Source organism: Hippocampus bargibanti, linkage group LG12 (genome assembly GCF_051943395.1).
Source record: "Hippocampus bargibanti isolate YZ-2025 linkage group LG12, ASM5194339v1, whole genome shotgun sequence".
NCBI classification, from domain to species: domain Eukaryota; kingdom Metazoa; phylum Chordata; class Actinopteri; order Syngnathiformes; family Syngnathidae; genus Hippocampus; species Hippocampus bargibanti.
Window position 1 is genome coordinate 3251128 of NC_142745.1, and position 15081 is coordinate 3266208.

A 15081-nucleotide genomic window follows, 5' to 3' on the forward strand; every position below is an offset into this window, starting at 1 on the left:
ATCGATATAACGAGACTTTACTGTATTAAGTGTGGGCTATGATAATTTGAGCCAGGAGCCGCTAGGAGGGGTCCTTGAACCTGAAATAGAGAAGAAATACAGACGGGCGTTTCTATACTGAATCATCTGAAAGAAAGCAAACCTAAAATAATAACTTCTTAAGAAAAGGGAGGAAAAATGATAAAATGTGCATGTAAGATATTAGCGTCTTGAGCCTCCAAGTTTGTTTCTGTGTGTGCCTTGGTGTCATTAAAATAATTCCGTCGAGATAGATCAATATGATCCTAATGACGTAATAGCAGACACAAAATGCATTTTTTGTCCAATTTGTGTTTGTTAGTCGCTATTATTTCCGACCAAATGGAGACCGATATGCTAGCTTTAAAAAGTCAGGGGGGGGGGGGAATATAATAGTGTACTCTGTGGTATTTGGTGTATTAAAGCAGATTGGATCAGAAGCCGGATTGTTGCAAACATGCCTGACTGACTGCGTTCTAAGTAAACAACAGACACAAGCCGATGGAGTGATGTGGTAAAGGTATTTTGTACCCTGTGGAACAGCTATTCAAATTTTACAAGGAAAAGCAACTCATTTTGCCTTAATTACCATGCTCACCTTTACCTCAACCAAAACCCGGAGGAAGCAAAGATAATTGCAAGCCGGACGCTCATTCATGTGATGATGCTACGAGGTGATGTACGTAATTTAATTTTCTAACAAAGCTTCGGGTGAAGTCAAATGTAGCAGGTGTCGCATGACCTCCATCTTGAATTTGTAATCCAGTGTTTCTTCGGTACATGAATATCAAATAGCTATTCACCACCCCCTTTAAAAAAAGTCTGAAAATCATCTGCCTTGCTATCAAGCCCCCATTATTAGCATGCTGAAAGCACAGACTCATTTAGTGTCATTAACACAGCTTCTCTGAGTGCCATCTTTGCTGATAGGGTCAAATCCTCTAAATCCTTTTACACAACACGAGCTAACTGCCTCAGATCTCATCATGGCACGCCACTCAGATAAGCTTAACACATCATCTTCAATGTGTCACCTATAATATGGTGGCCGGTGCATTATCGACGGAGGAAGGCATCGAAGCTGTACACCGCCGTTTCGCAGAGTAAACGGATTCGGCACATTTAAATGCAGATGTTTTATCTTTGGTGTGACATTGGAGGGCATATTATTGGGAAAACTGCTAGATTGCTTAGATCGCGCCGTGGAAACTGGCAGACAGATTCTAAGATTTGCATGTGGTGGCTGTCATTATAGTTCTTTCATCAATATGAAATTTGTATGCATCAAAACCTCTGAAACAATGTAGAGGTCTATTAAGTGACTGAATTATGATTATATGTATTTATTTTGTTTAAGATTCATATTTATTCAATAAAAAAACAACTATCCTTGCAGTGGAAATGCTGATGACAGTGGCCAACTTTGCATCATCCTGCCAATGGATGTACAGGTAATTTGCATTCTTCAACATCCCTGTATGGACTTCAGCAATTTATTTTCTGCTTCCAAAATTTCAAGGGGTCATTTGTTTAACTTGATTAATGGCGGAACAAAATGGTTGGGTTCAGACCCAAAACGGCACAAAACACCCATTCTTAAGTGTGCCAAACTGTCCCCATCAGGAGACATACCCTACAATGTCCTACAATGCCCACTGCGACGTACCTGCAGAAACTGCCGATTGTAGAATTGATGTATGTGAGAAAGAGATCAAAACGAAGCAGCTACTATTCATGCCGGCAATCATGACATCCAATGTAACTTCAAATAAAACAGCCAGACTCTTTATGATGCCCAGAAGAGACATTCAGTCATCAGAAATGGAATCATCTGGGTCAGGCGTCTGCATACCGTGGTTAGTTACAACACAAGATGTTTAGTGCGCAGTGCAAGCAACAATGTGAGTGTGAGCGTTCATGGTGTGTGTGTAATATTACACCCTGCATGGAGCGTCTGGTGGCAGCCGAGTGCACTGGGAAGCTGCAATCTGTTCCTTCAACGGGAGTGAGGGGCATTATGGCGGAGTGTCCAACACATGACCTCAGTCATTGTAGGCCAGTAAAACAAATAAATAAATAAATAAATAAATAAATAAATAAATAAATACCCACACACAAATAAATAAATACATAAATAAATGTCACCTTTCACTTATTTCAAATATTTTCTAGAATGTGTCAAAGTTAAATAAAAAGAACAAACACCAAAGTACATTATTTGTGAGGACGAACTTGTTTCCAGTCCATTAACAAACAAACAAACACACACACACACACACACACACACACATAGAAATAAACAAACACACAAATAAATAAATAAATAAATAAATAAATAAATAAATAAATAAATAAATAAGCACGCAAATAAATGAAGAAATAAATAAATAAATAAATAAACACACAAACAAATGAAAAAATAAATAAATATATGACTAAATAAATAAATACATAAATATATAAATAAACACACAAATAAACACATAAATAAATAAATAAATAAATAAATGAATAAATAACCACACACAAATAAATAAACATTTAAATAAACAAAAAAATATTTTCAAAAAAATAACAAACACCAAAGTATATTATTTGTGAGGATGAACTTGTTTCCAGTCCATTAACAAACAAACAAACAAACAAACAAACAAACACACACACACAAAGAAATAAACAAATAAATAAACAAACACACAAATAAATAAATAAATAAATAAACACGCAAATAAATGAACAAATAAATAAATAAATAAATAAATAAATAAACACACAAACAAATGAATAAATAAATGAATAAATAAATATATGACTAAATAAATAAATACATAAATATATAAATAAACACATAAATAAATTAAATAAATTAAATAAATAAATAAATAACCACACACAAATAAATAAACATTTAAATAAACAAAAAAATATTTTCTAGAATGTGTCAAAGTAAAAAAAAATAACAAACACCAAAGTATATTATTTGTGAGGACTAACTTCTTTCCAGTCCATTAACTGACAGAGAGCATAAAGAATGCTAATGATGAGGAGTATCGCATGCATTCTCATAGATTAATTTTCACCCATGAAATCACCTCTGGAGCTATCATAAATATGGAAATCCGCATTTTCAGGCTGGAGTTGTGCAAGGCTGATGTTAATTTGTCCACAAACTCGTTGAACCCTTGTGTAGGCTATTAATACCGCATACACAATCAGATGAGATGAGAGACAAGAGCTGGACCAGAAATTTCCACCTTAACAAACGTTGATAATTTTAAATTTGGAATGACCTAAGAAGAGAAAGTCAGCATGGTGTAATACCGGGGTATTTTATCTGAAGTTCAGGGGGCAAATGTGAGACCCGCCCTGCTTTGTGGAGCTAGCTTTGTGTGTATTCAGGCTGTCTCTCACCTTCCCAAAACAAACAAATTAGGGTCATTTAAAGGGATTGAGGTCAGAGTCGGCAGGGTGTAATGCAAACGAGTACTCATTATAACAAAAAAAATAATTATTTTGGTACACTTAATTTCTCTAACAGCAAATCAGTGGGTGGGTGGGTGGGTGGGTGCAAAGGATATCATCCACTCATCTGAGCGTTGATGCACGGCTCAGTCACTCAGAAATGAGTCCATCTGCTGTACTGGCCTGGAACACATGGGGCAAATCTCACGCGTCTGTGTGTGTGAGCTCGCAATTATGGGTCCCAAACTTTGGAGTGTTAAGGAGGAAGTGACGTGTGAAGCTGCAGCGCGAAGTTGACGCCGGCGAAAATGAAAGCGATCCAGCGGGAATGAGGCGGCTTCCATGGCAGCAGAGGAAGATGAGAGATGAGTTGGAGGAACAAAGATGGGGTGGAGGTGTGGAGGGGGATACGCAGCTTGGAGAGTTTATATCTTGAAAAACATGTCAAACTAAAATGAGTTTCTTTTCAGCTGAGCTTCACTTTATGGTGCAGAAATATCAGGGGGTGGATGCAGAAAACCTTGGAGGTACAGGTGCTAATGGATTAAAAAAAAGGCACATGGAATAAAAATAAATAAATAAATAAATAAATAAATAAATAAATAAATAAGAAGAGGAAGAATAAATTAACCCTTTCAATTGATAGGGTTACAAGCTGCATGAAAAGATTCATATACCAACAAAAAAATTATCATAAGAAAAATACATAAAAAAAAGACAAAATTAAAAAATGGACAATAAATAAATTAATAAATTCAAAGTTAAATATTCAGACAATACAAAATAAACATAAAGAATACACAAGACAAACAAAAACCAAGAATACAAAAATAACAGAAAATAAAACAAATTAAAATTAAAATTAAAATTAAAAAAAAAATTAAAAAAAAAAACAACAATAGAAAAAAAAAATAAAAATAAATGAATTTTAATAATTAGTAAAAAAAATGTGGATGAAATTATACTTTATGGCTATACACAAGAAATTATTACCATAGTTCACTACTGAACAGTTGGCGAGCAAATGGAGACCTCTTTTGATTGAAATTATAATGTTTGGGGAGGTAGCAAGAAAGGAAGGAAGGATCAATGTCATGTCAACACACAAACGTGCATCCAAATTTAATTCAAATGTGACAAATTAAATAAATGATGAGAATGGGAAGGAGTCTAACCTTGTCCTAATTACACCTTAACTATGTCATCAGTCCTGCTCTGTGGCCTATTTTCATCGCTAAAAAATTATCCCCCTCCCTTCTGTTGTCAGAGATAACCCACACTCGCTTTAGTCCATCTCTGAAGACCGCCAGGCGGAAAGGAAGCCAGTGAAAGGCTGGTGGCAGGGTGTCACTGCCTCCGCCGGCAGCTGAGCTCCGCTTCCATGCCCCTGAAAAATCACTTCCGCTGTGCAAGTGAGCATTCGAAAAGTGCTTTCTGTCACATACAGTGGAAACAATTTGCATGATTCCCAACCCGGATTATCGGTATTTTTTCCTGAAATTGAAGTCCACAAACTGTGAAGATCCATTATATTTTCCCTCTATGTATCTATGTATAAGGACAACCGACGTCGCCGGACAAGTTTTATCCATAATTTGTAAAATGGCTTCAAATGACTTCTACTGAGCGTATTTTACAAAGATTCCACCGCATATAACTATATTTTACATTTTAAGACTTGTGCTGAATATTCCGGAAGTCGTGTTTTTGAGTTGGTGACGAGTCCGTACGTGACGTCACTGAAGGAACGCCCCTGACCGAAAAAAAAGGACACATTGTAGCAGTCCTTCCATCACGTCAATGCTTGTTTAGTCTGAAAACCTCATGTTGCACCAGAAAGAGGGCGTCCAAGCTCCATGGAAGGAATTTATCAGCCTGCGGAAACGGACTGATTAATTCCTCACAGGAGGTCGCCATTTTCTGCCTCTTTTTGGGTGAGACAATTCCACCCAATGTTGCCTCAAAATGGCACGGAATAAATTCTTTAATCGATTGCAAACATGTATGCTTTCCTCTTCAGAACTATTTGAATCATATTCATAACTGGATGTGTAACAAGAAAGCATATTCTGCGAATCTGAAGCCATTGTTTTGATTCTCTGGGAGCGGGACTTTCTGAAAATGCCCAATTCGCAGCTCAATTTTTTTGCAGATTTTGGACACTTGAAGTCATTTTTATTGGTGTTTTGCATTTGAATAAAAATATCATACTGCGTGTTTTGGGTATTTTAGATGCTATAAAACGTTTTTTTCTGATGTCAGTTAGGAAAGTGACGTCGGTTGTCCTTTAAGACAGTAATCATTAAAATACGACAAATGGCTCTATCAAGAATAACTCAATCCTATAGCGACTTAATTGTTATTTTCCGTTTTTTCTTGTGCGTATCGGAGGCATTAATTCAAATGTCAGAAAGACATTCAGTATGCGCGAAAGCAGCCACAAGCATGTTTTTACGAATGCGCGTATATGGCAATGCTCGACCGCACCAACGAAGACTTCTGTGACACACACATACAGACAGAGACACACACCGCTTGTAAGTGAAAGTGCTCAAAGAGCCATCATTCAGAGGGCACTTAACCAACCAAGTGTTGCGCTTTGATTGTTAAACGCGGCATTGTCTTGAGTAAATCTTTCGGGCTATACGCAAACAGTATTGAACACATTGATGCCTTTTAAAAGGGATCTAACTTGTATCTCCGCCTCTGTTTGACCTTTGACGTGAACATCACAGTGAGGCTGCTGTTTTTTTATTTATTTATTTTTATTTAAATGAAGACTGCCTGAAGCATTCTAAGATCCAAGCAGCGTTTGATTCTTTTTTCCGAAAGCTGGAGCTCAAGTTGCATTGCGTCTGCCTGGACCGGGCCCACTAGGATAATCCTGAAATCTAATCCACTTCAAAATGCCCTTGGAAAGACACGCCAAAGCCACAGTTCAGTCGAAAAGATCTTCTAGGCTTCACCCCGACACAGGAAGCAGTAACGCAACAAGATTTCACGCCGCATGATGAAATAGAGGACATCAAGTGGGTCAAATTCCATATTCAGGCCTTTCAATCCCCACATGACCTGACGTCACAATAATACTGTAATGGCCGTCTGTCAATCCGCCAACCTGTCGGATGCACTGGGTGGGAGCTGTTGCCATGACAACAGCCATAAAATCAGCAGGACGGGCCAAGAAGGCACACGGATACATTTAATATGACATTTAGGAGATGCGATCTGTAAACCTACGGCTCACGTGGCTTATCCCCCAAAGTCATACGGAAGGCTTAACACACAATACATCCTTCGGCAATTTACACTAAAGGTCCTGGGTTGTTTCTAGTTGCAGCTTTCTGAAAAGTATGTTTATAGTACACATGCGCCATAGATCAAGCATGCATAGTAAATAAGAAAGAAAAAATAATCATTGGCTTTCTGTGATAACAAAACCCTTTACGGGCTTCAGTGGCAGGAGGAAGAACTACCAGGGTTAGCAACAATAAAGTCATGCAATAAAACACCCAAAATGGCAACCCCCAATCTCTTCAGTGCAGACATAACCTCACCGCAGTCTCACGCAGAGGTAGTTCAACTTTGATGGCAGACTCGCGACACTTTGTGCCTTCCGCTGAGCTCATCACCCCTTCTTGGCTAATGATGCCTGTCACATTTAAATTGCCAAGTCTGAATTTTGATCATCCGCTGAATTACTCCACACGGACACACAAAAAATGGAAGTTTCAGATCCATTTCTATCATCTCCACCGGGGGGGGGCTTCCACTCTCATCCACCATCCCCGGGAGAGTCGCCTCGGAGGCCTCACTGGAGGGATGCGCTGGATCTTTCTGCGATTGGAGCATTATGTTATCGCCTCGACACAGCTACACAGCCAGAAGCGGCCCCATTTCGACAGGAAGCTACACAGCTAGCTACAGCTACTTCCGCCTTCCGTCAGAGTGTCTGACAAAGTGCGTCACTCTGACGAAGGCCGAAGTAGACGCCGAAACATGTCAGGTATTTGAACACCGACAATACACTGTCTGTAAGATAAGAATCTGTTTAAAATAACATTTAGTATAGTCTCACATATTTTCTTTATATTGACATCGCCTCAAACCCTCCTTGTGCTCAGGATGAAAGATTTCGAAATCAGGATATTGACAAGAATTTCGGTATTTGAAATGGTTAAATGAAGGTTAAAATCTTAGCGAAAGAACATAGATGGTTTGAAAGGGGGGTAAAAGAAGCGATTCTTATAAAACAACAAAATCCTTCATTAAACCGGTCTGGTGGAATGAGGTTCAATTTGGATCGTTCATACAATAGCCTGCTTAGGCAAAACAGGTTAGGCAACATTGTGGGAGTGGGGGAAATGGGCCAGTCGTTAGTCAGGAATGTAGGAACAATCAGTGGGGCCACAGGGAGTGGTCCTCTGCTCCCCCCAACCTGAGAGTAGGGACCTATCATAGCTGTGTCCGGCGCCGCCATGGCTGGACATTAGGGATATAGTCAGACTTTAGTTCGCTGACGAAGCCTCTTGGATAGGAGGCGAAACGTCCGAAACCTTTAAAATTTGTACAGATGATGGATGCAAGAAACCTTCTCATCAATGGACCACTCCTGTACGACTGAGAGCTTAAATGGGAATTTGCCGTTCTCTTCCTCCAGTGAGTCCTCTTTGAAGTCTGTCAGCGCGTTTGCCGAGAATCGCAATTAGCTGCTAAAATTTATAGGCACCCCGATTGAAGGTGAAGGCGCACCGGCATCGTTCCCTCACGTTTGAGCTTCATTAAACCAACAATAACAACATGAGCGGATAAGGTCGAGTGAAAGACTTACATTGGCAGCTCATTTCTGTGAAGCGTCGATATGAACGCGTGCGAGGTTGGTTCCTGAAAAAAAGGAAACAGGACGGCATCAAACTAGATCACATTGTCACAGTTTACTTGCCACAGCGCTCATCTGAGGAAAAAGCATTTTCACGCATATTACCAACCCTGTTCAAATCATCAAATGGTGGGTTCGAGTGCCCGAGGCCAAGCCGTGTTCAGGTTCAGGCAAGGAAAAGTCTACTTTTACACTTGTTTGACCTACTTTCCACCTCGCGTCTCAGTAGCACATTTCAATCACGGCAGGCTCCCACTCATTCATATTCCGTTGGCTTTTATAGCACCTGCAGCGTTTGAGACGCTAGGACAATGTTGAATGTGGACTCCCGTCATTTCCCCACAGCCCCCGCACCGTTGCAAACGCTCTCACCGAATGTCCTGTATGATAACACCGCCGTGCACGCAGGCGGGTTAATACACAAGATTAGGCGTATGCATCCATATCTGTGTGTACCTCAAAATGCATTGGACTACGGAACTATATATTCCTCCGTATTCCACATATTGTATATGTGTGTTCATTGCATCCCAAGCTAACACAGAATTTAAATCCCATTTTTAAGATCCGCTGTATCCTCATGAGGGTCGTGTGGGGGAAGGGTGAGTACTGGAGCCTATCCCAGGTGTCTTCGGGCAGTTGGCAGAGGACACCCTGAACCGGTTGTTTGCCTCTGTCTATTATTTAGGAAGGTGAGAGTTGGCCACGCTACTACCGATGGTAGACATTGTTAAAACATCTTTCGCCTCGCTGTGTTTACTTTGATTTTTGAGAGTACTGTGACCTTTGAAAAGAAAATGTCAAGAAACAAAGCCATACAGTATCGACACCTCTGAGCTATGTTAACAGTGCTAAAGGTCATCCTCAAAACAGCTTTACAATGCATGTACAGAATAAAAAAAGAATCATAAATATATATTGGATGACAATATATTACACATCTATTTCTTACAGATTACATACTAATTGTACACATTTTATACACTAGTCTGGTGGCGTGGTTAATGGGGAATATACATATATAGAAGGAGAGGGGGAGAGATACTATATATATATATATATATATATATATATATATATATATATATATAGTATCTCTCCTCTCCTTCTCTCTCCCTTTCTCAATCTCTCTCTCCCTCTTTTCCTGTGTCCCTCCCTCTCTCTCCCTCTCTCACTCTCTCTCTCTCTCTTACTGTCACTGTCACTGTGTATGTGTGTGTATGTGTCTGTATGTAAGTCTGTCTGTATGTATGTATGTATGTACTGTATGTATGTATGTATTTTTTATTTATGTATTTATGTATTTATTTATGTATTCATTTATTTATTCATTTTGTATCGAAGTGTAAGTCAATGATATCCTATCTGAGGTGTATTTTTCAAAACTTATACCAACGATATTCAATCCGGCATCCACCCTCCATCTTATATTATTCGAAATAATAAATACAGTAAACATAACACAAAAAAAACACATAAAAAGTGCATTAACTTTAAAATTGAGTCGTCAGCTAAAAACTCCAATTTAAAATAAATAAATACTCTCTTGGTTCAGTATATAATTATGGAATCCAATTACTCGTTGAGGTTACAATGCTGAGATACATTTTTTTTAAAATGCTCCCTCAATGCTTTAATGAAAACACGGCCTAAAAAGACAACGCTTAGAAGCTCACCAAAACCAAAACGATAATGTTTCCTTTCAAGCAGTTTGTGGTGTTCAACGAGCAGATGGGAGACGACTTGAGTGTGAATCTCCCAATCAAGGCAGCGTGACGTTTTCCGAGGGAATTGCATGCTCATTCCAAAAACTCTCAAAGGTGTTGGGTTCACGTCTCATGACTCAGTCTCTTGGCGACAACTGCAGTCATCAGATTAATTAATTGCAGATTGCCTGCAATATTTGGATATGTGTGTGTTTGTGTGCGCAAAAATGTGTCCACTCCAGTGCCAGGATTTTTGTCATTTTCACTTGAAATCAATGATCCACAGAATATTGAGTTTTAGGACTAGATACACATTCAATACAGCGTTAGGAACATTATACCCCCTTATTTCATCAGAAAAAAAGGAGTTAATTCCTAAATTATATGGGTGTGGAGTTACATGAGCTTGAAATGAGGGCAGCTGTCCAAATTACAATGCAATACATAAACATTGGTTTATATGGTGTTTTAACAACAGCTGAAGCTGGAACAAAGCACTAACATGAAAAAAGGGAAATTCTCCCCTCTTGTGGAAAAGAAAAAAACATTGCCAGAGGCCATGACCAGCGCTTTATCGGCACCCAAACATGAAAAAAACAAAGCCCGAACAAATTTGGGAATGCTGCTCTACGTCGTATTTTCAATTCCCGAATAAGTTTGTGAATGGCAGTGAATGAGTTAAAGAAATCTGACGGCATGACTAATTTTTGCACATATCAGTGGCAAAATCCAGTGTTTCTGTAATCTCTGGTGTCTCAAATACAAAGTCTAAAATAAATTGGCTCAACGATGACTCGGGGAAAAGCATATATGACAGCTAATTTGTCAGTAGCTAGCTAGCAAGCAGATCGACATAAACAGATGGTACACAAATGCATACTGGAAATCTTCCAAACACATTTCAAGCTTTACCATAGACACCTACCAGGGACACTGGGAAAAAAATTAAACTTCCACTAAATAAATACATAAATAAATAAGTAAAAAGTCTCACGGTCAAGTTTTTAGCAAGCCTCCAGCTAACTGAGCTAATCGATGAAGCTGCTTTTCCGTTTTATTTCCTCTGGAGGAAAGAGGTCATTGCCGCAGGAGATTTGTGTTGTTTGCTTCTTGGAGTCTATTTATGATTTTAATCAATTCAAAAAATAATCTTAGTCTTGCCACATTGTGCCTTTGTCGCAAACACTTTCCAGCCCTTTAGTTGAATCAATAAATTCATCCGGTGCCTTATTTAAAGAACACGGTGACACTTTTGAGACACCCCCCTCTTAGTGTCTGAATGTGAATATGCGTTTTAGAATCAAGGTGCACTAACTGTTCAGAGAACTTGCGCGCATCATGTCGCCTTCAGTAGCTCATGTCAGATGTGGACAGTCAAGCGGCAGACGGTGTAAATAGGCTGCTAGAATATAGGCTGACAGTGAACACAGCATGTTTGCTCTGCAGGACACTGGCTCCAGAGAGACGAGTACACACATGCACACACACGCACACAAACACACCCAGAATGGTGTTCATGCATGAACGGATACCCATAAAGCTCACTCATAGACGCATGTAGCAAGGGAGCGGGAAGACGACACCTGTCATTCACGGATATCACTCTCGGGGGGGATATGGAAATGTGAATAAACGCCACATGCCTGTGGAAAACAATAATGATGGGTCTCTCTGGACGAAGTGATCAAATTTATTACCATATTTTTTAGTGTATAAGGCGCAACCAAAAGCCTTGATTTTCTTCAAAAGATGACCCTGCAATTTGTAAAACCTTTATATACAGTAAAGTCTCGTTATATCGATATCGGATATGTCGATAGTCCCGGTTATATCGATACTATTTCTATGCACGCACGGAGAAAATTACATGCAAACAGGGTCGGATATATCGATAGTCCCGGTTATATCGATATTTTTTCGGACTCCCTTGAATATCGATATAACGAGACTTTACTGTATTTGTATAATATATTTGGAAAACTGTTTTCATTCATTTCTTATGGTCAGGTGCGCCTTATATATGAAAAAAACTTTGAAAATACACTATTCATTGAGGGTGCGCCTTATACTCCGGTGCGCCTTATACATTGTAAAATATGGTACCATTTGACTGTTTTTACATTTTTGGAGAATCCTTTCAAATTGGTGTGTGGTGCCTGTGTGAATGAAATGCTAAAAGGATAATGCCACATTACAGGGCTGAAGGTCGTAAGATGAATATAATGGCGATAAAAGCTCCCCTATATCGCCATTGTGGTTGAGAATAATCCAAATGTACTGCATGAGATTTTCACTTGGGACTTTGAAACTTGTGACATGAACCCCTGTATTATTTCTCATGACTTATCGATACTTTTGAATCTTCTCACAGGATCACTCTTCCCCACTGTAGAAGAAATAGTGCATAACCACAGGCTCTACTGTAGTGCCTTACAATGTGGTAGACCTTATACAGTAAAGTCTCGTTATATCGATATTCAAGGGAGTCCGAAAAAATATCGATATAACCGGGACTATCGATATATCCGACCCTGTTTGCATGCAATTTTCTCCGTGCGTGCATAGAAATAGTATCGATATAACCGGGACTATCGATATATCCGATATCGATATAACGAGACTTTACTGTATTTTGAAAACTTTTCTACATTCATGTATTATATTTGTAAAACCTTTGTCATTCATTGAAGGTGAGCCTTAGAGTCTGGTGCGCCAGCAAAAAGTTTGACAATACACCATTCATTGGGGGTGCGCCTTATACTCTGATGCGCCTTATACTCCTGTGCACCTTATACACCAGAAAATACGGTACTTCCGTGCAGGATTACTATTTGTCTCTTCATTCATTACACCTTTGAGGATCGTCTGTACTTCCTTTTGAAGCTAAATTCAGGTCAAATTTAATATTCCTCTTGCTAATCGTTGGTTGTCATTTTCAGAGTGTAAGCTACACTGCGGATTGTCCACATTTTATTACAGATACGATTAAACACTATGACATAAAATATCATGAGCCGCATTGATTCAAAAGGAAGAAAAATACATGTCCAGCAGTTTTAATGTCCAGTCGCTGCTCGTCTTGATTTTAGATTCGTCTTAATGACTGGGAAGGAGGTCAGTTGTCCCTTTACGTTGCCAAGTATCGTTAATGGTTGGCTGACTTATAAGATGCCCACATATCGGCGTGGATGTGATGTGGCTTTTGGCCAGCGTTGTGTCTCGTTATGTAATGCTGTCAAGCGATGAGCTGAGCAACAACAGGTTACAGATGCACACCGAGCCCAACAAGATGAGTTCATGACGGATTGATTTGCTCATTCTGGGATGACCCTTAACTCGTATCTCACAAACGCAGTACTCAGCAGAATGCCATGTTTAGACTAGCGGAGGTGTATAGAACATATTGTTGAGACATTTTTCGGGGAGGTGGACTTCCCTTTAATTATATATATAACTGCTTATCCACTTCACTGTAGCAGCTCAACTGAGCTCGACCATGTTTGAGAAAAAACAAAAGGACTAGAAAAAAGTATCAAACGTTTTCATTGATGCAAATAGGAGTCATTACACTAGCAGGATGACTCCCAGGAGACTTTTTGCAGACCTCCAGTGGCACAAACAGTTATATGGACAAAGTTGAGGAAGTCACATTCAATAATGGTCCACTGAGGGCCACAACATTAACAATGATATGATTACCGTTGTCTGGAATATGGCCGACGGTACTGTCAACAATCTGTCGATGGCAGTAATTCTCAATTTAACATCGTGTTGATCAAGTTAGATCAGTGGCTGGCGGCAAAAAGTCGAACTTCATTCCCTCCCTGCCACTATGATTTCGTTAGCCTTGAACACAACGGCTGTCTGCGCCGGCCCGTTCAAAATCAAAGCAGGCTGTAGGCATCAAACTAGAGGTAACAAATGACGGGCTTGGCAGAACCTGACCAGATGGCCCCAACGAACAGGTGGCAAAAGATGGATGGATGTTACTGGAGATGCCTGCACCAGACGAGGGAATTGGATTTTTTTTATCAAACTAAAGAAGATGGATGGCCACATACCATAGTGTCTCATTGCAGTGGCTCTCAGCTCCGTCAGAGAGCTACTTGGAAAGAAGGCCAGCCTGTCACATTTAACAGACAAGTAGGAAAGTGGAACAAGAACACGGCAACCTACTGTAAAAACCCATGGGATGCTTTCAGATGAGACAGATGCAGCAGTCGTAACCAAATCTGTCCAGCAGAGAAATGTGCAAAGATTGTCATGTTTTATATATCTTAACCTTATCTTGCTCAAGAAGAACTTGCAAGCAGGAATCTTGGACAATCCAAAGAATGGGCAGACAAACACAGATTTTTCCCATAGTCAGACAAAATTTTCCTCCATCTTTTCACACCACAAATATAAATTGTGGGGCCTGTCATGAACATCAGAAACATACACGAACCAGGAAGTGAGCTAACTATGGATTTTTACCAAACAATTGAAGTCAATATACCGTATTTTATACGGTTATACTGCATCTAGTGGATGCATCATAGATTGCATCTTATAATGCGTAATGCCCAATGTATGAAAAATAAAAACTAGAATAATATATTATGGATCGATGGATGGAGGGATGGATCGATGGATGGATCGATGGATAGATAGATAGATAGATAGATAGATAGATAGATAGATAGATAGATAGATAGATAGATAGATAGATAGATAGATAGATAGATAGATAGATAGATAGATAGATAGATAGATAGATAGATAGATATTTTGTGTTGTCTTTCATCAAAAAAGAAGAAAAAAATCTGAACAAGGAGATCATATCACTTCAAGGACAATATTGAAATAAAAAAAGTGAAACACTATATTTAGCACTTAAATCTGACATCTACCACACTACCATGCAATTAGCATAAATCGCTTCAAGGTCATCACAGTTCCAACTCCCGTGAGAAAAGTGTTGTCAGGTGTACGTTTTCATGCTCACTTGACCACCAAAACGGGCGCTTGGTGTAA

The 15081-nt window shown here is 39.3% G+C and overlaps 1 protein-coding gene across 4 annotated transcripts in view; it reads right to left on the reverse strand.

Annotated features, from left to right (window-relative positions):
- Positions 1–15081, reverse strand: part of dlgap4b (DLG associated protein 4b) — a 68685-nt gene that overhangs the window by 23776 nt on the left and 29828 nt on the right. For all 4 annotated transcript variants that reach the window (XM_089010859.1, XM_089010857.1, XM_089010858.1 and 1 more), the window contains exon 3: positions 8312–8364. The gene's annotated coding sequence lies outside the window, so the exon portion shown is untranslated. The remainder of the gene's footprint in view (positions 1–8311; positions 8365–15081) is intronic.